Below are 24,234 nucleotides of genomic sequence, written 5' to 3'. Positions count from 1 at the left end.
AGAGAAAACAGATCACAAACATGAAGAATAATCTCTGGCAGATAACCACTTCTCTGCGAAACATAATCCTCAAATACTCTGGCAAGAAGATAGATCATTATACCATAATGACAAGCATTAGTCGCAGGTCTCGGTTTTTCAAAGAAACTAGGTTTAAAAATAGACTTCCTAAATCTTAAGGCCTGGAACTTTTGCAGACATTAAGATTTGTCTGCAGCTCCTCACTTTACTCCTACATTTTCCCATCTGCAAACAACTGCAGCAAATGACTGCATAAGACAGACCTGGACTTTACAGTACTCAGTGAAGCAATATGTCACCTCTATTTATACTACTGTGATCTTATTAAAGAAGGAAATCCTGTCAGTAATAATCTCAAATTCTTTCAGTTATCATAAATTAAAACTCCCCACTTCTCTCTTGCAAAAAGATTTTTTGTTTTACTTTAATGTGCGTACATGTGCCTATTTGTACAGGCCTTTTAAAGTCTTTGTTGTGTTTTTCAGTGAAATCCTAATGACAACTGACCACAGAAATTCTCTAAATGTTAGTTAGTAGCTACAGAGACATAAACTCACAAAAGCCTTGACTAACTCTTGCTGATAAACATACCCTTTATGTAATTATTGGCTTAAGTCATAGGAAGCATAGTCTTGTGTCTGCAGCAGTCAAATGTCATCTGGAAGTTCTGAGGATCTTTTGGTGGCCTTGCTACAGAGGTCTTTGTGAATTTGACAAATGTAAATGTAAATTTTCTGAGCCTATGTATCCTTTCCTGTGGGATGATGATAGTATTTATATTACACACACACACACACCCTTATCTAAAGAGGAATTTGCAGCCTCCAGTCATAAAGATGAGCAGACTTTATTGCAGTTCCAGGTAGAGGGTATTAGGAGACCATGATCAGTATCATATGACAGGGACAAGCTTCTAATGATATTTTACATTGCAAAATGTAACAAAACATTTTCTATTTTTCATCTTTTTCTGTATCTCATACTGAACTCCTGTTAGCTTTGTTAAGGTCAGTGGTGTGTGTTATATATTTGTAAGAAAGCCAAAGCAGTAGTAATAACAAATACATTGTCTGCCTTATTTGACTAGTCCAGATTCTCAGAGAATTTCTTTTTTCAAACACAGTTAAGTCTCTTTTATTAAAAATGGAAGAAGTTTATGCTTTCTTTGGGGATACCACGATGCAGATTCTAAGAGAGCAAAGTTGTCAGATGATAGGGTTTTCTTGTACAGATTTCATGGTCATAAAACATAAAGTGGTTTCAGAAACTGCAGCCAAACAAAAGGCCTTTCGATATTTTGATCAACTCTGAATAGTTCTTATAATTCTATAGCAAACATAAGACCAAAAGAAAGGGATTAAAAGTCATGATGATTAATGTGACAACAGAATGAGGAGGTCAACTAAAGGCATTGCCATTGTCCATAGTCCTTGTCACAGCAGTGATTTGTGGGGTTAAATCCACTACAGAGGAAAGCAAAGTATAAACATTGAAAATTCCTTGCCAGTGCAACCTGGGGGAAGACAGCAATGGATTTTGACCCCAAACTGGCATGTGGGTTTGATGCTGTGTAAGGACTACAAGCCATGCAAGCACCTGGAAGCTGCTATTAGTGCACCCATTCACCTGTCTCTAGCCATGGCCAGTCTCTAAATGCTTCAAAGGAATGCAAACAAATAAACAACCTAGAGGCCAAAGTATACATCAAGGGAGAAAAGGAAGTGGGAATTCATTCCTGGCCAGTATAAATATGGTATAAAACAAATTATCAACAAACAGAAATCACACATCCCCTTGGGAATACCAATAAATTACCTACTTGCAAGCTTTTACTTTTAAATCCTGAGTTGTCTTTTCTCTAAACATGAAAAACTCTTCTTTTAGCAATGTTGTAATCTTTTCTATTCACCACCTGTTTGGAAGGTCATTCCATGGTATTGGCCCCAAAATACTTCTTAGAAACTTCTGAAATCCAGTCTCCAAGCCATGGCTGCGGCATTGGGCAGCAATGCAGCTTATGGCTCGAGTAAAGCCTGTAGTTAATTCATACCATTTGTCCAGCATGTTGAAACTAGAAGATGTAGGTAAGTTAAAAGCTCACAGTCCTCCCCGTGGCCTTTGGCTCCTTTGCAGCATTCATCTCCAGAACCGCTTTGAGTGCATGGGAAAGGTACTGCCAGGGGAACACAAAAACCTTGACTGAAGTGGTTACGGCCTTTTGGACCTGGATGAATTTCAACTCCTAACTTGGATAGGTTCAGAAAATAGTCCAGACATTACTCAGTTCAGCTTCAGTGCACTCTTGGGAGATATGTAAGGGAGACTGTTTTACATCTTCCACTCTGGGCAGTTGTGAAGCCACCCAAGGTGATAAGCACAAGTGTTATGTCATTGTTATGAGGGTCATTGTTATGTCCATCTCCTATCTATGCAATTTTTCTCACAGGACCTTCATTCCTCATGTGTTAGTTTTCTTGGTTTTCTTTTTTTTGTTGTTTTGGGGTTTTTTCAGGTGTTTTGGGGTTTTTTTGACCCAGTGATTTATCTTTGACTTGTAACTGCTTTAATGTGGAACTAGTGATAGTGTAATAGAGTTTCTGTTATCACAGAGTTTTGGTGATAGCAGCAATTCTTCACTAATAACACTTAAGCGAAACACTGATATATAGCTGCTGTGATTGCAAACCTGGGATAATAGAAGTGCTATAATTTTAAATATTACCATTGCAGAAATAATGATAGAATAGAGAGGCTGTTAAAGGGAAAGTCTCATCACATTTTAATCACAAGGAGATTCCTGAAGCATTTCTGAATGACTAAAGAACTATAAAATATTTAACAAAAAGAATCATATTACATAGACTTTGAAAAATATTAAATGGAAAACAAATATTTTGTCTCTATAAGCAGGGTGACATTAAGTATTTCCTTCCTCGTGCAATTTTTTAACAAGACCAGGACAAATCACATTTTGACTGGAGGCTATATTTTGGGTTGTTGGGGACTCCAGGTCCAGAAGATGCAACATTGTATCTCAGAAAACTTTCTGTAGATACCATAAACAAAGATTAAATATAAATTAAACAGACTTCTGCTCAGCCAATGAGTGATGGTGCTTTTCCTTAAGGCCACTGAGGATCTGGGAGCTACTACTTAATAGTCCCCAGTAATGGAGTACAAACCTTGCTGGGCATATAAAGAGGTGGGCCCAGCCATGAAGATCTTGAAACATCACTTTAGGCATGAAAGAAAGAGAGATTATGAGAAAGGAGAGAGGGAGGTGTTGAGAAGTCTGACCAGTTACTCACCTGTAGCACCTGCACATCTCGCTAATTCAGCTGCAGTGTTTTGCATGTTTGGGATTGTTCAGAATGGTTAATTAGTCACCATGAAGTTCCGTATTTTCAGTCAGCTGTACTAGGGGCCTCACAATGCAAACCCACTGATGGCCTTTTACTCAATGTATGAGGCCAAACAAACATGAAGATTTTAAAGGCTCACTCTGCTTATTTTAGCTGCTATAAAACATGCTTTACAGGATATAAAGTGGCTTCAGTAACTGAAATGAAAGGCTTCTCCAGATTTTGATCTATTCATTCTGGTGCACTTGTTTCAACAGATACATCCTTTCCTCTACAAGAAATGCAGCCTGATCCCTTTCACATTCCCTGGACAATAAAGTAATAAACCAAAATAAAGCCTGATACTGCAGTGTGATGAGAGCCTTCTGGGAGTGGAATTGGCCTCCACCTCCTTTGTCTTACAGGGCTGGGTACTTCATATAGCAGCAAGACAGATGGAGACAATGTCACTGGAGGCAATTCACACCTTTTGTCAGAGAAGGGGAAAAAAGACCACTTACATTATTTTCACAAGCAGGATTTGGAAAATGCTTTCCCATAAGTTGGAAGGACCTTCAAAGCCTTACTTTCAAACACTGGTGTTCCTTACTGTGAAGGATATCTTGCAATTCGCTAACAGCAATATTCTTAGCTGGTCATTTCCATATAAAATTTTCAGTGTAATTGCTTGACTGTGGTGGAAGTCTCAGGGCAGATGTGCATCTGAGATTAATTTATTCTGTTCTGTTGCCTTAGAGCACACAGTGGTAGCATATTACCTTGCTACAGTAAAAAACATAGATATGGGAAAGTCATCTAGTCCCTCTTGCTAACAGTGCAGACTTGCCCTCTGCAGCGTGTTCCCTAGTGCTTTGTCCAGTCTATTTTTAAATGGCCTAAGTGATGAGAATTTCTGCAGAGGAGAGTTCACAGGCAGGCCTCTTTCCTCTAACAAAGCTTTGGATAGATAAAGCATAATAATAATTTTATTTAAGCTTTCTCTCTTTCACCCACCAAAGTCCTCAGGGTGCTAAGCAGACATCATAAACAATCTCTTGTCCCAGCCGAGCTCAGCAATGTTTCAAAGAGATCAGTAAACAAAAACGAACACTAAAACAAAAGACAGGGGAGGACAAAGTCCCTAGCAAATGTGCAGCTCAGGAACAAAAGGGTCTTACAGTAAGGATTGTTGCAGCAAATCCTCCCAGCAGAACCCATAACTGTTCAAGCTCTGGGGCCAAATTCAGGGAAGTTTAATTGTCAGTGTTTAGCAGGAGATTCAAAGCTCTGCAAGTATTCTTAGTAACTCACACATCCAGACCTACACTGAGGGAAATTTTAAAAGACCCGTATTTCTAAGCAAGGCTACTGAGGTAGCAGAAAAAAAATAAAAAGATGTCATTTTGCTTTGCCTACTTGCATTAAACCCATAAAGTCAGTGTTACAATTTTAATTATATTGAAAATCTTCCTTCTGTAGCTGCTAAATCCTATTTACTGGCAGCTACAGTCATTTGCCTGGTAATATTAAATGTGAGGAATGGAACCAAAAGCTTCACTATCATCAAACTCAAACAAATGTCTTCAGGAAAAAGCATTAACCAAAAGCTAAGTCAAGTGCCTGTCTTTTCCATCCATGTTTATCAATGCTAAAACCCTACTGGTTGCTACTTGCACCAGAAGACTATTGCAACTTCTGTAGGGGGAAAAAAGAAGTGTTATATTTCTTTTTGACAGAACCATTAAGGAACTCTGTAATGTTTCAATCTGTGGTCAGTGCTCTGTTTTGCTTGGCTTACTAAACCCTCAGCCTCAGCTGGCATTTCCTAAATTAACAGCACATTCACTCCCCACATTAAGACAGTCAGACAAATGGTTCAGCCTAAACTAAGCAGTTTGACACTCATGTGCTTCAGCAAAGCTGAACAGCATCTCATGACGCTTACATGATTGGATGATATCATAATCATATGATAAAAAGCCATTAGGCCAGAACCAAAATCTAAAACATAGGTCATTATGTTAGATGTAAAAAAGTGTACCCATTTAATAGAAAAAAAGAAACAAAAAAAGAGTTCTGACACCAGGGAACATCTGGCTAATATTTACATCTCCTGTTTAATTTGGATGCTTCAGTTTAGTTTTCAAGATGGCAGTGTACAGAAACAAATTAAGCCAATCACTCTATCCACAGTTTAGAAAACCAAGATTTGTTTATAGTTTCTCATATTAATACCTCATCCACTTGGCCAAAATGCCTTGTGAAAAATATACCTCAAACACACAATTCCCCTTTAGTAACAAAGCCGTAATTCAGCATAATTCTTTGTTGATGGGATGAAAAAGGGAGTCATGTAAACTTGGAGTATTGAGATGAAGAGATAAAGTTGGGCCACAGGAAACGAAACAGGCTTCAGTGCTGTAGTGTTAAACTGAAGCCCGTTGAGAAAGTCAACAGAATTAGCATTTTGGGCCCCATCCTAAGTTCCTTTAAATGAATGGGATTTTGTCACTGACACCAGCCAAAGCACAATCACAGACATGTTCAGTGTTAACATAACATGAGCTGGATGCAAGCTTGCTGGATAAGCCACATGCTTGGGAACCTGCAAGTCTAATTGTGATGAGTTTGATACAATGCTCATTTCCAAGAGCACTGAAAAACATGAAAGTAATTCAGCGATGCATATGTAGAACTTCATAAAATATTATCTCAAAGGAAAATTGGCCAAGTGACAATATTCTTATGTCATAGGTAATTAGGTAAGTTTCAGAGTGTTCAGGTTAATAAAAGGAGATGTTGATTTCAAAATACTAGAGAGAATGTAAAGCCTGAAGTCAAAACTTTTAGCTGCAAACCCAGAGGGACAGGCAGGGAAATCTTTTCATCAGGCTTCCCAATTTTTGCATATACAAGGAATGTACAAGGCCAGAATCTATTCAAGATTACTGAGTATTATTGGTGGATATAAATAATAATATTAGCAGGAGTGACTTACAGTATCTAAACCCCAGATCTAGCTAAACAGTCCCAGTGGTTTGAGCTGTTTCTAGTCTGCTGTTTCTAGAGGCAGAAGCAAAGCCCAAGCAAGCTTGCTGAATGTTTCTCATGTCTGTTAAGACTGTCATGACAAAAACACAATGTAGACGCTCCAAAATTAGCACTAAATTAGCCAGCTTCATTCTAGCAAGCAATTCACCCACAGCAGCAAGGAGCTTAAGGCTGGAAGCAAACCCAGCTGTTACTCGGAGTGCCAGCAACATAAACCTGATGTCAGGTTTGTATTGCCCAGCAAGCCTACCTCGTGGGCTGACCTCCACAACCACAAGGAAAACTGAAGGGAACCCTGTGTGTCCACAGTGTTTCAGTGTGTCTGCTGCTGCCCAGCTGCTGCAGGCTGCAGCAGAGCCAGGGCAGTGGTGGGGGAGGCAACATCAGGAGAGGCAACGAGCGCAGCAAGCTGGTGCAGCAATGGCAGCGGCAGATGATCGTGTATGTGTTGGAGGAAGTAAGGGGATAGTCACCCCCTGGGACCACTTCCAATGAGCAGTGTGGCTAAGATGGGACAACATTTAGCTCCCTCCACTTTCCCCACACCTCCAGTGCTATCCCAGCAGACACTACACCCTGAAGCATTCCCCATGTCCTCATGGCACACCTCTGGGAATGCAGCGCATCCATTCAACCCATGCTATAAAACCACTGCTTTTTGCTTGCAATGTAGCCCTCAACTATTTCAGATACTTTGAACTGAATAACCAAGAGTGACATGATAACTATGTCTTAGGGTCACAGAGACACCCCATGGCCCCAAGGAAACCCAAGGTTGCTCTCTGAGTTATGGCTGCTCTCTGAGTTACAGGGCTGCAAACTCCAGCTATGCATACTGGTAATAAAGCGTGCTTGGGACTGGTCTCTGGCTCTGAGGCCAACTGGCAAGGAAGAGCACCCCTATCACACTCCCACCAGAAGAAGGGTGCTGCACGCAGCTGGCCTACTGGGAATGGTCTCGGGGCCGTGATGACCTCTGGACCATCTTTGCCAAATGTCCGACGGTGCTGGTGGGCACTGTTCAGGGCCAAGCACCAGCCTCACAATGCAGCAGTGCAGCCAATCCTCTTCTCTTTAATTCAACCATCTAATTTACTAGTAGAGCTATATACCCTGCTGGAGACAGAGCCTCCTGCTCCAAGGACAGCTGTGTCTGAGTGGACTTGGGGCCAAACAGTGGTCCATGGCTCTCTTTTATTTAGAGGGATAAATATAGCCATGAGGGCTATACGCTATGGTGGATATGAGCATGTGGAGTCCTCACCCGTGCTCTTCCGGAGAGGCAGAAAGGAGGAGAGCCCTGTGCCTCCTGGCAGCACTGACAGGGACTTGTTTCTTTATAAAAAATGACAGCTCTTCATATTTATTTGAAAAGGGGGTCGTCTGTGTGATGGGTCATCCGAAAGTGATCGGAGCAGGCAGTGGGTGTGTAGGTGGTGGGAAGGGAGGGCTGTTGTGCCTTGTGAGCGCTAGCCCAAAACAATGGTGATTCTCTGCACCTCTGCAGAAAAATCCCATTTTCTCATGTAGCAGTGAGTGTGGAGAGTAGAAATATTTCTTCCTCAGTGAGCCATGAAAGAGAGGTCCAAGAGTAGGTAAGCATGCTTCCTTACAGTCAGACCTGTCATTTCTTATACATTGATTTAAACTTTCTACAGAGCCAGTGCAAGAGAGTAACAGATGAAAACAGTGTGCCAGCTTACACTTGTGAGGAACTTTTCCTCCTACCTCAACCATCAAAAGTAATCCTTTTATGAGGTAAAACCAAATTATCTGTTTCCTAGAGCAGCTGTTTTAATAATGTCTTGTTGATTTGCTGTTAAAAATCCTCTGGGCTTCAACATGCCTTTGCAAATTTGAGTGGCCGAAAGTGTAATCTTCCATATAAAAATCTGAGGTTCTTTCATTTTATTGTTATTCCCCCCCCCCTCTGTCTTAGGGCATGACAGGAATGGAAAGGCAGAAATAGGAAGTTCAGGCCTATCCCTTCCAAGTTGCTCAATCTCTGCTTCCAAAAATGTTCAGAGAAAAATGGATGGGAACTTGCAGGCAGGGTAGAAAGCACTCTGAGTGTTGCAGAAGTGATGCAGTCATTTAAAAGGCCAACTTAGAAAACAGTATGTTTCTTCCTTTGACATCCTCCCAAGAAAGTCTGCATCAGCCAGCTTGCTTAAAGTGACAAAAGTCATTACAGATAAACACAGCAGATTGTTTATTTTGGAAAGGGACCGGGGCATAACTCCTCTGAGGTAAAGCACAGGGCGGTTCTTTCTTTACCCGCTGCGGGAGCCAGCAGAGAGGCAAGGTGCTGCATGCTTTGTGTACAAATGACTAACAAGACCTTTGTCTAGGCTTGAACTCTCATACCTGTTTTCAGTTCCTGACATACCTCGGATCCCCCCACCGCCCGCCGAGCCTGCGCTGGAGCGCTCGGATGGATGGCGAGCCTGGGGAAACAGGATGCCACTGGGATACTCGGGGAAGACAAAGCCCCTCAGAAAGGCAAGCAGCCTCGGGCCACTCTAATTACAAGTCCCTGCACTGCTTGAAGGTACTCAGCTGACATGCCTGAACTGTGCAAAGACCTTCAAGTGAACTATTATACAAAGCTCAATGTATCACATGGTTGCGAAGCAGCTGCTAAGTCTCACTGTAAATGAGGCACAGAGATGATAAGTCACATACTCTCATGTACAGTGTGTTTAAGGAAACCCCCACCCTACGGATTTTACTGCCTTAGGCTAGGATGGAACTTGGGAGGTGAAGGGGAGGGAGAGGGATGTGGGAAAGAGTTTTATGTGAAGACGCTCTAGTCTACATTAAGGATGTGTTTACTTCTAGTAGCTTTGGCAAGTTAATCATAACATGCATTTAGGTTCTTTCAATAACATCCCCCGAAGTGGATTTTTTTCAAATGTTACTTCCCTGTTTAAACCAGCACAAAACTGTATATCAAGACAAATCTTCCGTGTGAGACACAGAAGGCAGTAGTTACTATCATTTGGTTTCTCCTTTGCTCACTTTGCTTGGATACATCCAAGCCTGAAATGTATGTTCTCAGCTCAGATAGGAGGAGTGTAGATGACATGAATTTGATGATTGCACAGATATGCAGAAAGACTGACATGATTAAGAACAAAAATCTGGCAAAACAGAAGACGGCAGATGATATAACCCACAGTAATAAATATGCTGCCTGTGATCATCTTAAAAATGATTGAATATTGTGGCTAAGGCTAAATGCCTGTAGAGTAGTGCCTTTAACACACCCAGGGAGGGGGTTCCTATAACTCGGTGACATTCAGTGACTGTAGTAATTTCTGAAATCCCAGATCTGTAGAAATGCAGGATTGGGAGGGACCTGAAGAAACCATCCAGCGTGCTGTGCTGTGATGGGCACAGCAGTAGGAATCAGTGTGATGCTGAAATGGGAACTCAGACCCATGAGAGCTATTATTTCAGGCTCTCTGCACTGTCAGTAGGTGGCTCATCTTTTCAAGATTTCCCATCCATCCATAACTAAAAGTAAACATATACCTGCCAAATTTAAAAAAAAGTTCTTTATATCGTGAAAATATTGCAAACCAATAATGCAGAAGCAAATTTAATTCTGTTTTGAAAAGGTCTGGAAAAAAAATCCTGGAGCTTACTTAACTGGCATGTTTCCATTTTTGGACAAGCATCCATAATCATACACTAGCCTTCCCATACCTTCTTCAATTAATTTTCAAACAGATCTTTTGAAACAAAATTTTCCCTGTGTAAAAGATGTGCATATAAAAGACATTTAAAGACCTATAAGTGATAGCACATTATATGCCAAATATATACGATTCCTTAGGCTGTGTTACAAAACCCTTTGAAGCAAGGCATAGAAACTCATAAAGAGACAATAGTATGAAAGTATAGCAAGGAGCAGGTGATCAGAGGTTACTAGGAACAGACTGCGAGAACTAGACAGCCCTAACCGGGCTTGCAAATCTCACTTTTCTCTATGGATTTGTTAGAGATGAAAGATCCATAAGACTAAGACTGAATCTGGGGGCATAAGAATCATGGCAGGAGATTCACACTCTAGCTGTTATGAAGGGAAAATACTTCATCATTAAAACTGAAGCCAGAGCTTTGTCTCCTTTACAGAAGGTCTCAAACCATACTTAGCTTCCTTGTGACTATCTGAATAGTCAACCATTTGCTTAGGTGATTTGATCCTGCTCTCATTCAAGGCAGATGCACCTCCCTTCAACTTCAAAGAAAGCATGATGACACCTTCGCAAACTGTGTTTCAATCTGGTTAACAGAGGGTTGCAGTTAAAACATTTTTTAACAGAGATACTACAGAAAGCAGAAGTAGGTCCAAGCTATGTTAAAAATTCACTTTAAAGAAAAAAAAAAGAGGTTCGAACATCCCAAAATAAAGTTGGACAAACAGGTTTAAAACTAGTACAGATGGCCCAATGTGCCTTTTACCCCTTATCACAGACATTTATATTATATGTCAAAATAGCGCAGAATGCAGCGATAGTCAATGTTAGAACACTCTGTCTGGGTCATGCAGATTCATCATCAGCTGAAACAAAGTGTATTTTCTCCTGGAGTGGGTCACTGTTCTCCTCAATCATCTCACACTTTTGTTGTATTTATTTTCAGCACACAGTTTACTCTTAAAGATGCCATTTGACAAAGAATTTGTCCTGATAGTAGCAACATATGGAAGCAGCTGTTTGCGGTTCTTGTTCAAAAAATGAGTTACATCTTCCTCTAAACAAGACAGCTTTTATTTTGCTGCTAAACCTGCAGTTGAATCAGTACAAAATGATAATAAACATGTCTAGAGACGTCTCCAGCTCAAAGCAAGAGTTACTGTCCCTGAACTTTGCCACCCTTTGGTTCTTACTTCCTAGCACAGGACGTTTTCTTGATTTGGAGAATAGCTATAACATACAAAACACAAGCTACATTTTGGCACTCATTTCTTAATTATTTTTATTATTGTCATAAAAAAAAATCTGGTGGCTGAAAATATCTTAAAAAATGTTAGTGTCTGATATGTTACACATTGCCTTAGTACATTACAGCAAAAATAAAACAGATAGAAAATGCTTTGTACAGCATGTCCAAAGCATAGACTATATCTATACCGCTAAATAAACCAGGGTCAGGGAGTGAACTTGATTACTGGACTATGATCATTCATTTTGCTTATTTATTAGTACCTCTTCTGGCACAGTTTTGGCCTGTGGTCTGTACTGTCCTCTAAAACTATCTGCACAGGCTTTGTGCATTCAAAGATCTCTACACACCTTTGCACCAAAGCATGCAACACAAGCCCGCAATTTTCACACTATGAAACCCTGATTCTGAGGGGCAGAAACATAGCCCTCACCTTACTGAAAAAAAAATACACTTAAATCCACTGGGATTTCTTAGATCTTAGATCCACTGGGAATCCATATGCTCAGGGGAGACATAGCACCACATTCTGTGTGACACGGACAGGAGAACGGTCCCTGTCCATGACCTATTTTTTAGTGTAAACACTATAAACACTGAAAGTCCACCAGGACACCTACTCCAGTGTGGTATCTGAGGGGTGCTTTCAGGATCATGGTGGGTAAATGCAATGATTTACATACCACTGAAAAGCCAGCTCCTCCAGCAACGTCATGTCTAGCAGTTTTGCAATACTCTGTAATACACTAGGTAAAAGCAGACAGTTTCTGTGGAGTTTACAGGTTGAAATAGACAAAGTTTAAGGTTGTGGCTCTGACTGGGGCTGTAGTATTATTGTGCTTTTTTGCTATGGATAAATTGTAATTCTGCGCAGCTAATCATTTGTAAATGCCTGATTTCTCATAGGTAGGCTAAAGTAGGCCTTTAGGAGGGCATTGAAAGGAGGGACGCCTTATACCGGCTCAGGCTTGGAAACCACTTTTCACTACTGACTCTTTTGTCAGTGATACCCTATATAGATGCTGTATCTATTGGGGATTTCATAATCCTCAGAGGGAGAGGAAGTTGTGATAGAGCATTTAAGCAGGTAAAACATGAAAGAAGGTAAATAATAGAGGATTCTATCCAGATCAGATGAAAAGTTTATGCAAAAATATGTGAAAAATGTGAAAAACATTTTTAACCAAAATTGTACCCACTCAAATTGTAATTTCATGCACATACATGCAATCACAAGTATAAATGGATTGAAGATACCAAATGATGTCATTCACCTCTTAGTTATAAACAAAACTTTCCTTCTCATGCCCCTTATTTGTTGTTTATTGAGATGCTTTCCTAACCCCTTTAACTTGGATCCCTCCAATAGTTTCATCAATTTAATGCAACAACCTAGAAATGAGAAACATAAATTTAAGTGTCTATAACTTCTTTCCACTTTGACCAGCAGTCCCAGCTGGGAAATACTAGACATGTACTTGGCTCAGCTTCTTACTGCTGTTCATAGTGAGTTTTAAGACAGCTTTCATTAAATAGATGGACTGTAAGACCTGATAATTTGCAGTAAGGGGGGCTGGATTCTGTGACCCAGCAGGTCTCTTTCAGTCCTATCTGTAGACAAGACATTACCCTGCAACAAATTAAGTATCTCCTTTCCCTTTGCTAACCTGATTTGAAATTAAGCTCAGTATTATAAATCACAAATAACTGCACTGAGTGGTGTAAAACCAGCAACAGAAGAGAAATAGACACCTTAGTTTTATACTGCCTGAACCTATAGCAAGAACATAGCCATAAGCTTTTGGCAGCTTAGCCCTGGCAGATCTTCCTGTGGTGGTTTCAGATGCCATCTTTACTTACCTGTCCTGCTGTCTCTTTGCTGGAACTTAACACTCTCAAAGCAGATTCAGCAGAAGGGAATATCTGCCTATCAGTGTCGGCAATACATAAGTCTAGGCTTAGCTCACCTTCACTGGTATCTTTCTTGCTAATGTGCTGGGAAGATCAGATGCTGATAACGATTTTTTCATATCTGCTATTCTATAGGGACAATTTCATAGTTACAAGGATATCAGAAACAGAAAAATAAGTTAATGCTCTCTGGGAAATAAATACACCCACTAGGTCATTGATGCCCTTTGTGCTTTAAGAGATAAACTTAAGACTTTAAATGTCTCATTTACTTAACTGTATAAAAACTTTTGATAACAATGGTAGTAATGGCTTACTACACAAGTGACTGTTTTTTTTTAAATAAGTACTTGCAATTCTTTTAAACCACTGTACCCCCTTTCTTGGAAACAAAAACGGAAGACAAATTCAGACATGAAAATAAAGTAAATGACCCTAGCATAAATTAGGAAACTCATTATTTCTGATATTGCTGAAGCCCGGGGTCAGGTAGCTCTTTTGCAGAGCAGATTATTTCATATTTCATAGAAATCAGAGAATATAGGACATAAAAGGACCCCCAGTAGTTTACCTAGTTCATCCCTGCACTTTGAAAATACCTGCATTTTCTCTGGTCCATATTTATTTTACTCATCAGTTCTTTAAAAACTCTTGAAACTTCCTAGGTACCATGTTCAAGTGCTTAGTTATTCTCAGAGTGGTAAAAGGATTTTGATTTTTGTGGCATTTCTTTTAATATTTAACCTAAACCTTCTTTATTTCAAATTAAAACAATCATATTTTTTTTGTGCTTTGTCAGTGGACTTGGAGTATAATTGATCACTGTCGTCTTTACAACAACCTTCTACATACTTGAAGACTGTTATCATGTTCCTCAGGCTCTTCTGTTGTAGACTAAACAAACCCAATTCCTTCAATCTTTCCTCACAGGTCATGTTTTCTAAACCGCTTATCATTCCTGTTGCTCTTTTCTGGACACTTGCCAATTTGTCTACATCTCTCTGAAAAAGTGGTGCCCGAAGTTGGGTCAAGTTCCCCAGCTGAGAGCTCAAAGTACGAAGTAGGATGGAAATCCTACCTCCGCCTGACACACGGCATTTCTTTTAATTCACCACAGAATAATGTTGCTGTTCCAAAAAAGACATTATGTACTTGAGTCATACTTGGTCTGTACTCCCCTATCACCCTTGACTCCTCTGCAGCACTGCTGTCTGGCCAGTCACTCCCTGCTCTGTATCTGTGTGTGTGATTGTCCCTCCCTGGAAACAGTGCTTCACACTAATCTTTAATGAATCTCATTTTGGTGGTTTCAGATCATTCTTCCAATTTTTCCCAATGATTTTTAAATTCAGTTTTGCCTAAGAAAGCACTTACAATCCCTCACTCGCAGGACATACAAGATTTTGTAATGACAGTCTATACAGTCATGCAAAACACTGACCAGGATGAATTTACCAAATACCGATTTTAATAGTGAACTACTCACACCTGTTCCCAAACACTGATTTTCAGCCACTTTGTAGAACTTTCATTTAGGTAATTTTTCTTTAATTTGCTTGTGAGAAAGTTGTATGAGCATGGGTCAAAATGCAAGATTAATATATATTGTATCTACTGCATCCTTTTATTCACAAGGACAGTTACCTTGTCAAAGAAAGCAGTTAGAATGACTTCACATTCTTTTTCCTGATAAATCCATATTGGCCTTTTCTTATCATCCCTAAGTACTTATAAATTGACTGCTTAGTAAATTGTTTCAGTATCTTTCCCAGTATTGATATGAGGCCAGCTGGACTTAATTTTTCAAATCTTCTTTCTCTTCCTGCTTAAAGACAGATGCTATATTTCTTTCTCCTCTGCTCCTCTGGGCATCACTTATCTCTTAGTATCCCCAAAAGATACTCAGTAATGTTATAGTGGCTGCTTTGCTTGTTCAGTTACCTGTTCCTTATTGGTGAGGAAAAAGGGAACAGAGATATTACATGAAGGTGTTTCAAATTATGCTTTTACCAAGTAAGATGCAGATATGCCACTTTTAATCCTTTTATGAATAATAATACCAAGTATAACAAGGAAAAAATGTCCCATTGAGGTGAGAAAGCACAGATCTTCTCTCAGGACTGTGAGAGACAGTCTCTATAGGCAAGAATTTTCATAAGAAAACTATGATTTAGTGATCTAAATCACTCCTACATTTTTGTTATCACTTTCTTCTCGCTAACAGCTGGACTGTGAGGTCTAAACATTCAGTCTCCCAGTTTCCCAAAAGATGCCTTAATTAGTGAACTATCCTTCTTGACTATATTCATATTCCAGTTACTAAAATAATAGAGCTGTTTCAGTTTCTACAATTAAAGTTTGTAAAAGGGGACAGTGGAAAATTGCTGAACACTTCAGAATGTCCTTTAGCAAAATCTGGTCCAATTTAATTAATCACATTTATTAATCTTTACTATTTACACTCTGTCAGTGCCAGAAGCCTTTGTTAGGGACCTCAGGCTTATTGGTTTATGTACTTCAAGTTCCTGTTGAATAACTTTTTTCTTTGCCCTCAAGTATCAGTGTAGCCTCTGAGTGAACCTAGCCTTGTTTTAATTTTGCCATTTTCTCCCTCAGTTACATTGGTAAAATGTCAAATTCTGTTTTTTCTGGCAAACACAAACCCTCTGAAAAGGAAGGGAAGAGGAACGTTTCTGCCAGTCTCTTAAACTCTGAAAGAAGATAATTGGAAGGTGAATGAGACAATAAAAAAATATTGCTTCATGTACCCATTTATTCTGCACATGCAAAAGTTTAAATTCAACCAAGCAAAAGCACCTCAACTCTAAGAACAGCCCCCTTGCTCTGAGAGCATGCAAAACTCTGGTCCATGCCACTCAGTTGGGCAGGGACATGAGACCTGAGAAACGTCACTCTTTATCAGTGATCCTGCACATTGCCTTTCAAACAGCGTGGTCAATTTGTTGCCAGTTGCACTGTAGAGAAAGAGATCACTTAAAGGATGCTTTAATGAAAAAAAGTTAATGCAGAGAAATGTGGAAAAAATCTTACCAGTGTGATCAGCTAGAGGACAAGGATCTTTCCAGTCAAAATGACTTTTTCTCATAACCACCTCTCTAAGAACCATGCTTTCAAAGGAAGTTCTTCAACGTATTTCCAAAATGATCTCCACAATAGAATGGCTGCAGTTAAAGACCATCTCAGTTACAGAGAAGTAAAATGCTAAGACAGAGCTTTATATTGTTACTAGTTCAGCACTTTTTAGTACTTAGATGATGAACACCGTAAGCTCTAACATACCAGTGCCTAATTTTATGAGAAATTAGGTACCTGTGTGGAAATTAGGCTCATAAACACCTTTAAGAATCTAGGCCTTTATGTCCAAAGACAGATAAAATATGCGGTCTAAACAGACTTAATGTGTAATAAGTGGAGGTTTTGTCTGTTTAGGTGGGACATCATTACTGACTTTCTCTCTTCCACTTGGACATGCGTGACAATAGTCTGAATTTGCTTCATCAGAGTAAAAAGATGTGACTGCAGTTGTGGGTTTGGTACCACTTGCTTATGCTTCCATTCGTAAAAGCCACAAGACTCAGGCATCAAGAAGGCTTCAAAACTTTTGAGCCTAAGACCAAAAGGATCCTTTAAAGATAGGCCAGATACCATTGCATTTGACTAAATTATAAAGTTTCTGTGACATCTGTCCACTGTCAAAGTTTTTTGTTTACACAAAACACTGAAAGCCTATAGGATTTGTAAGTTGACAATGTCAAATTACTGAATTTAGATTTGACTTCTAAAGATTCTGTCCTCCAGCAATGTCTACATTCTGAGGGTTTCACCTAAACTCATCTCCTGTTAAACCATGCAAGTCCAGACACAAAAGGATCATGCTGTACTGTTGGTAAAGCTAATTTGTCCTCTATTTTTGCTATAAATTGAAAGGGAGGACGAACCTCAATCTACCATACTACATTATCAACCTAGCATATGATTAAGCAATATTTAAAAGCTCATTTGCCTAATGATCTTACAAGTTCTACATTGCGTACCAGAGCATGAATTATGGTGCAATAATTCACACTCAGAAAACCCACTCTTCCTTGATCTTTGGCATGGTGCCTCACAGCTTACTACCTTTGAAGTATTGAATAGTAATTTGCATGCTGTTGTGTCTTGCTATTTATTGTTAGTATTCTTTACTACAATTGGAATGGTAAGTGTTCCAAGCTGATGAATTTCGATAACAGAAATTGGCATATTTACTGTAAAGCCCCAGTCACTTTGGAAACTCCTAATTCATTCTTAATAGCTCTCTTCTACACACACCTACAGGATGTAGATTCAGGCTAGAATTTGGAAGTAACAAATTGTGAATCAGTCATTACGAGTAAGGACATCATAATCTAGCCCTTCATGTAGGCTTTAAAATATCTGTCGGGACTTCTGAGGGGAAAAAAATTGAAGGGTGAAAAATCTGGGTAGATTTTTACTATTATCTAAAAAAAAAAAAAGAGAAAAAATCAGTGCATCTTGGCAAAGGCAGGATTTTTCAGCACATAGGATTAATAATTTCAAGTTACTATATCAAATCCTTTTATTGTTTCTTTAGAAGATCAGTCCTGTCAAAATAGTAGCATGTATATAATACAGTTTATTTATTATAATTTTAAATTCCTCTAGGCATTTTGAATTATATCTTATAAGATCCCAAAGCTTTTCTCCTTACACAGACATGTATAAAGGACCTATATTAAGCAATCAGTTTTAGTTAGCCTTGAGCATAACACCGAAGTGTACTCAAAGCTGACATTCTGATGTCAGGTACTTAAATTCAGTACCTCAGTACAAATCGGGCTGAGACTGTGCCCATTATAGGCTCTGAAACAGTCAGGACCTCAGCAAAAGTAGTCGGTTTGTTCCAACATCCAACGCCTAGGCATCAGCTTGTTAAGTAGTAATCTGTGCAACCTACATGGAAAAATTTCAGCAGTATCTAGAGTGGATTAGTTTGAACTCAGTTATCATTACAAAAAAGAACATTTTCATCCTGTTTAATATTTGTAATATTTACCCAAGTGTAACAGACTGCAACCACACTCAGTTTAATTGAAGTCTGTCATCAGTGGAATGGCCATGATTACTGGTGCTAATTAGATAAGCTCTCAGAAACCAAAATACCAAAAAGCATGAGGTACTTGGAGGTAACAGATCACTATGGTTGTACAAATGATGGTCAGTGATAAGTACTAGGTATATACTGAATCTCATGCTATCCAGTGGGACTCAGAGAGTCCAGGAGAGTGCTCTCCTTACAGCCTTCTGGGCCAAATAAGAGGTGTAGGTAGGAGCTGACAGCATCTTCTCTCAAGTTAATGATTTCTTGGTGCCATATGTCTGGGACAAAATATAGATTCAGATGAGAATTTCTCCCTTCCAGCTCCCAGAGCAGCAACAGAGCCGGGCCCACACACTCTTTCTGCCAGATCCCTGCCCTCTCCTTCCCCACTCTGCCCTGCAATGTCGCAGGTAATATGTGGCACATTTCAGTTCTAGGGCTATGGTAACACAGGCTTTGTTCTGGGCTTTTCTGAGCTGTCTCAGATCTGCAACAAGACATATCATGTCTGCCTGCTGCTCATGCACCGTACTCCATAGACTCGATTAGAACAAAAGTCTATTATTTCATTTTGAGACTCGTGTCTTAGATCATCAGGAGATTGTGACATGCTTCAAAGTTTAACAACACATAGAACTGATTTGTTAGATTAATTAATGCTGGAAGGACTCCCTTCAGTAGAGGAGTCTCACTTTCATTTTAACCCAGTGCAAATAGACCTTCTTTCTGATAACCCCTGGGTTGGCAATGGGAATGGAAGACTCATGAAGGTCACATGGAGCACTGAATTCTGCCCTCTGTGGTCTGAGGTGTTTCAATTGGGAAAGGCCACAGAGTGCTGATACTATACCCCATTCCCCTTACTCTACAGGCCATAAAATAACTTCATTGCCCTCTAACAAACTTAAAACCAATTGTAAAGATGAAAAACAATTTCTAGAATGTTTCCTGCTGTCCAGGGCCCCTGCAAGAGCAGTGAATTTGGGAGAGAAAGCTCTTACGAGCTGACAGACCACACCCACCGTTCAGAGGAAAGCAAAACGAAAAAAACAGAAGCTTGCCCCCACAGCTTTCCCTTAATCTGATCTACAGTAACAATAAAAAACCCCCCAACCTTTCCTGTCTTCATTTTAGCTAACAATTTAAATAGCCCAATAATCAAGGAAGGTTTTTAACATTGCTTGTTTATGCTTTTATTTTCTACCTCTGTCCTCAATAGCATTCACACAGTTCTCTCTAATGCATTCATTTTAATGGGTTTCTCTTTGGCCTCTCTATTGATCCATTAATAAAGCTGAAAATGAAAACCTGACCTTAAACTGTTCTGTACCAGAATTAGAAACTTTGCCACATCTTGGTTTCCACTGGTTTGTTATCCATGCGATAATTTTCTTATACAAGCTAATATCAATTAATCTTTACAGAAAAGGCTCATGACCTAGTGTATCAAATGCTTTGACAAAAGGTCACTTATAACTCCTACGGGCTTTTCATTTACTTACAGATAGACCAGTTCTCTCTTGTAAGAACTCAGAAGGAAGGGCTGGGCAATTGGCTTCTGGTGCAGACTTCCCTTCAGTGGAAAGCATTCATTTGGTGGCCGTGGTCAAGTTGAAGGTTACAGAGACCTGACCACAGGGATTTCTTGAGATCCAAGACAGGAAAAAAAAATATCTCTCATATTGTATAATATCTGGAACAGGCAGGACAAAGTGCTGAGGAGATACTGGCTTGTCTACAGTTGCCTGTGTGTCTAAAGATTAATTCTGCCCTGCAAATCAGCCACTTACTTAAACACAGTCTTTCTCCCACAGTCCCGCTGATGATGGTGCTCTGGGGAAAATGAAAAGGGCCTACTACATTCACTTCTGCCAAGTACTTTTTCTTCTGCTCTTTTTCAACTACACAAGGTGTTTAGCTCTTCCCAATTGCTCATCCAAAGCCATTTTCTGAGGAGCATTTCAGGAGTACATGCTATTTCATGTTTCTACTGCTCCAGCAGCAACAGCAATACATATATAGACACACGTATATGAATGTATGTATGCATACATATGCACATATATCTATGTAGACTTCAACACTAGGATATCCTATTCAATAAACAAAAGGACATCACATTGTTTTGCCCATGTTAATAGGAATGAGACTGATAGTTCCTCAGGATAGGCCAGAAATAAAGTCTCTGCTTGGGGCCACTGGCAGCTCCTTGACACACCCACATTATCATGTGTTTGAACTTGACCAAAGAATTAAAAGATTCATAGCTGAATCTGGCATTGAAGATCCTATGAGAAGCTGCAGTGCTGTATCCATGTTCTTTTTCTTTGTAAATATAATGTCTACAATCAATAAATCAATGAATTCGTAGCTTGGGGGGAAATCATATCAGCAGCCAAAGATCTATTTTAATTAAACGACAATATCATTTTTTAGAGGTAGTCCTGGGAACAAACAGTTCCATCTTTCAAGAAGAAATATCACTGGAAATAAATTGTTAGGGCTCTTTCATTATTTTATATGTGGTCCTGTAAAGCAGTTATAATGCTAAGAAAAACAGATTCCTAATTGTGCATGGTTTTGTGCTTCACTAATAATGCTCCCTAAACTGACAAAGCTGTTATCATACTGAAACTGAACTCATTAATTATTTCTTGTGTCATTGCTTTAGACTCCCTCTGCATAGGAACTCATGCTTCATGCTAGCATACATGTAGAAAATCAATCTTGTGTTTAGAAAATAGACCTTTCAGAAGATCATGTGGTTACCAGTAATAAAGAGTTAAAAATGTTAGATGATTCTGTAGGAAAAGAAAAAAATTAGCAATTTCTGCAGGCTTCAGTTCCAGAGCAAAAAAAAATCACAGCAGAGTCAAAGTTTTATCAGATTTCCAGACATTCATATTTTCAGTCATTAATTCAATTTTCTAAACTGATTAGCATATACTTTCTAACTAACTGGTTTAAAAATGGGATATGCACTGCTACCAGTGAGAACTGCAATGTAATAATCAGTAATAGTGTAACAAAAAATATACCCTAATGTTTGCAGCACTGTATAGCTGATCATGTGCCCAAATGGGATATTTTTCCTCTTCTGAAGTATCATGTTCAGTGTACATATTTCAGGCAACACATGCAAGCACTTTCAGGGGACAATCAAGGTTCTGTGTTCTTTACTGAACATAATAATAGCATTTCAGGTAAAAAGTTCATACTTTACAGTGCCTGAGTGTGATGTACAATGAGTTTCAGCAAGGACCTTTCTATTGGTTCTCAGTTTTTCCTGCTTCTTGTTGCCCTTCCCAGTAGTGAGCTCAGTAGGAAGGGAACCGCACATTGGGAGCCTGGCTCGGTCACGCATTTCTGAGAGAAGGGAGGAAAGGTGCTTGATACATAAAACCAGGAGAGTTTCCCCAAACATGTAATTGTGATCGCATCATTTAAACCCTTGGAAATAAGAAGACCCATCCCCCCAGGCTGTGAATGAGCACACATGATGTACAGAGCAGTATGAAAGTAAGGATTGATGCAGACTGAGGAAGGGGCATAAGCATTAGTAAAACAGCATAAGAATTAGTAAAAAAGACTGAAGGATGAAAAAGGCTACGAGAATCTCTGAAGATATGACAGGAGAGATTCAAGAAGTGTAGCATGGCAAGAGAGGAGAGTGACATTGTCAGCAAAAACCTGCTTGGAGTGACAAGAATCCAGAAAATGCAGGAAATCCCTGAATCCACAAAGGGGCAAATTTTAATAGCAGGATGATGGGGAAATGGAATATTTTTACACATCTACACAGGAAGAAATCTTAATATTTGAAAAAAAGCTATAAGTGTATATGAAGGAGACAGCAGAGTAGACAGAAAAGGTAAATATTCAAATACTCCATGTACCACTATGAGTAACTAGAAATTTTGCTAGAAGTGATAGCAAGAGAAAAGATGTCAATAATAAGATTGGTTTCAGACATACTCAGCCATACCAAAGTCAATGCAGAGAAAAATCAAGAAATTAAACAAGATTAGACTGGACTATGCCTCTCTCCCAACCTCAGATGAAGATAAAAGTACAGTTTGTTTAACACAGGAACAAGAGAAAAACTTTCTGTGCCCAGATGCCAGCTCTTCAGCAGCAATAATGTAGTATTAACTTAAACTACAAGATTCTTGTGCCTTGGCACATAGGTAAAACACAGGCTTCTGTCTGTAAGTAGTCAATGAGCTAAGAGGTGGAAAATAAGCATTTCTGCAAGCATGCAGCCTCACTGTCCTGAGAGGTATCTAGCTTGGACTATAGCTGGAGAGAAGGAGGATAATACACTTCAGCTAGTTTACTGGCCTGCTCCAGGATGGCAATTGCTGCAATTGCAATTCATGCTAAGGTGGAAAAAAAATATACCAAATTATTTTTTTTTCTTGAAAAAGGCATGGTAAAACACAGGTCATTCCTTACACTGGAGCTGGACATAAGTTTATGCTATATTACAGCAATAATAGTGATGGTCATAATAGTAATAACTGATTTTCCTTGGTAAATCTTAAGATACTTTTGTTATCTCTAGAAGGCAAGTATTGTTGCATCAGGTTGCAATGCAGAAGAGCAAAGACAGAAAGATTTAATTGGGAATTGCCTCCTGTGCCCATAGGTACTGTTTGCTTTGATGGCAAAGGCTTTGCAGTGAAAGAAGCCAGAGTAACCTACTGGAGCAGGAAGAGGCTGGTAGCAATTAATGGGGAAGTTTGTTTCTGCTCTGCAGAAAGGCAATTGTCTAGTTAATCCCTTTCCTGTGGGGACTAACAATGACCTGTGCCCACCAACACTAGGCTGTTGTGTGACACTTTGCCTTCTGTGGGTTGAGAGCCAGCCAAATACCTCATACAGCTCAGCTCACAACCATACTATTTTAAGACTTCCTCCTCCATGGAATTCCTTTGGTCCTGCTCATTAGATGCCCACTTAAAATATATTTAGGGCAAGAGCAGTTCCATGTTTGCTACTATGTACTATGGTTTTTTCTTCTGCTGTTAGAGAAAATGCAGTGTTGCCACTGCTATGGATCAGGGCAAGGGCTTAATTTCTACCTGTATTAAATAAGCAGCAGGTACTAGAGATGCTATGTTTTGTTACATGATAATGAACACTAACTACAAACCACAGAGGAAGCTGAAAAGTCACATTTGATTTTGTAGTTCAGCAAGTACTTGGACTTCTTTCGACAGTTTTCTGCATTTCGCAGTTAGTCATTCATGCCACTGAGTTTAAATTATATGAATTAAAAACTGTTTGGCAATCTTCCATTTTGTGGAACTCTGTGGCAGGGCGTCATTTAAGAAGCTTACGGTCGGACCAGTGCCATGATATGCAGACATGCCTGACAGCTGAATTCAGGCTTTTTCATGTTGTGGCTTATATTTTAATTACTTTGAAGAGTACTGTACTAAAAAGGAAATGCCAGATAGACTGTATCATGGAAGCCAGGGGAATATTGCAAATCATCAGAACCTTCTGAGGTGAAACAACAATTAATGCAGGGAATGTTGGGTGGAGGAAAGATTCAGGGATTATAACAAATTCAGTAATAAAAAAAAGTGTAAACAGCCCCTACTGCATGATCGTTGCCTTAGACAGTATTGTTTTACCAGAAACCCAAAGGCAAAACTTCTATCTTAATTTCCCTAATATAGTTGGTAGGCAAATTATTAGGAATTTCTTCAAAGACCAAAACTTGAAAATTCACCATAGGAGATGCAAAACTTTATGAATGTCCTTTCTTAAATGCTAACATGTCAGGAATACAATGCAACCAGTCTGTCTGGTTAAAAATCGATACTT

This window comes from Haliaeetus albicilla, chromosome 3 (genome assembly GCF_947461875.1).
Source record: "Haliaeetus albicilla chromosome 3, bHalAlb1.1, whole genome shotgun sequence".
Classification (NCBI taxonomy): Eukaryota; Metazoa; Chordata; class Aves; order Accipitriformes; family Accipitridae; genus Haliaeetus; species Haliaeetus albicilla.
The sequence above is the reverse complement of the archived record's forward strand: the minus strand, read 5'-3'. Positions refer to the sequence as shown.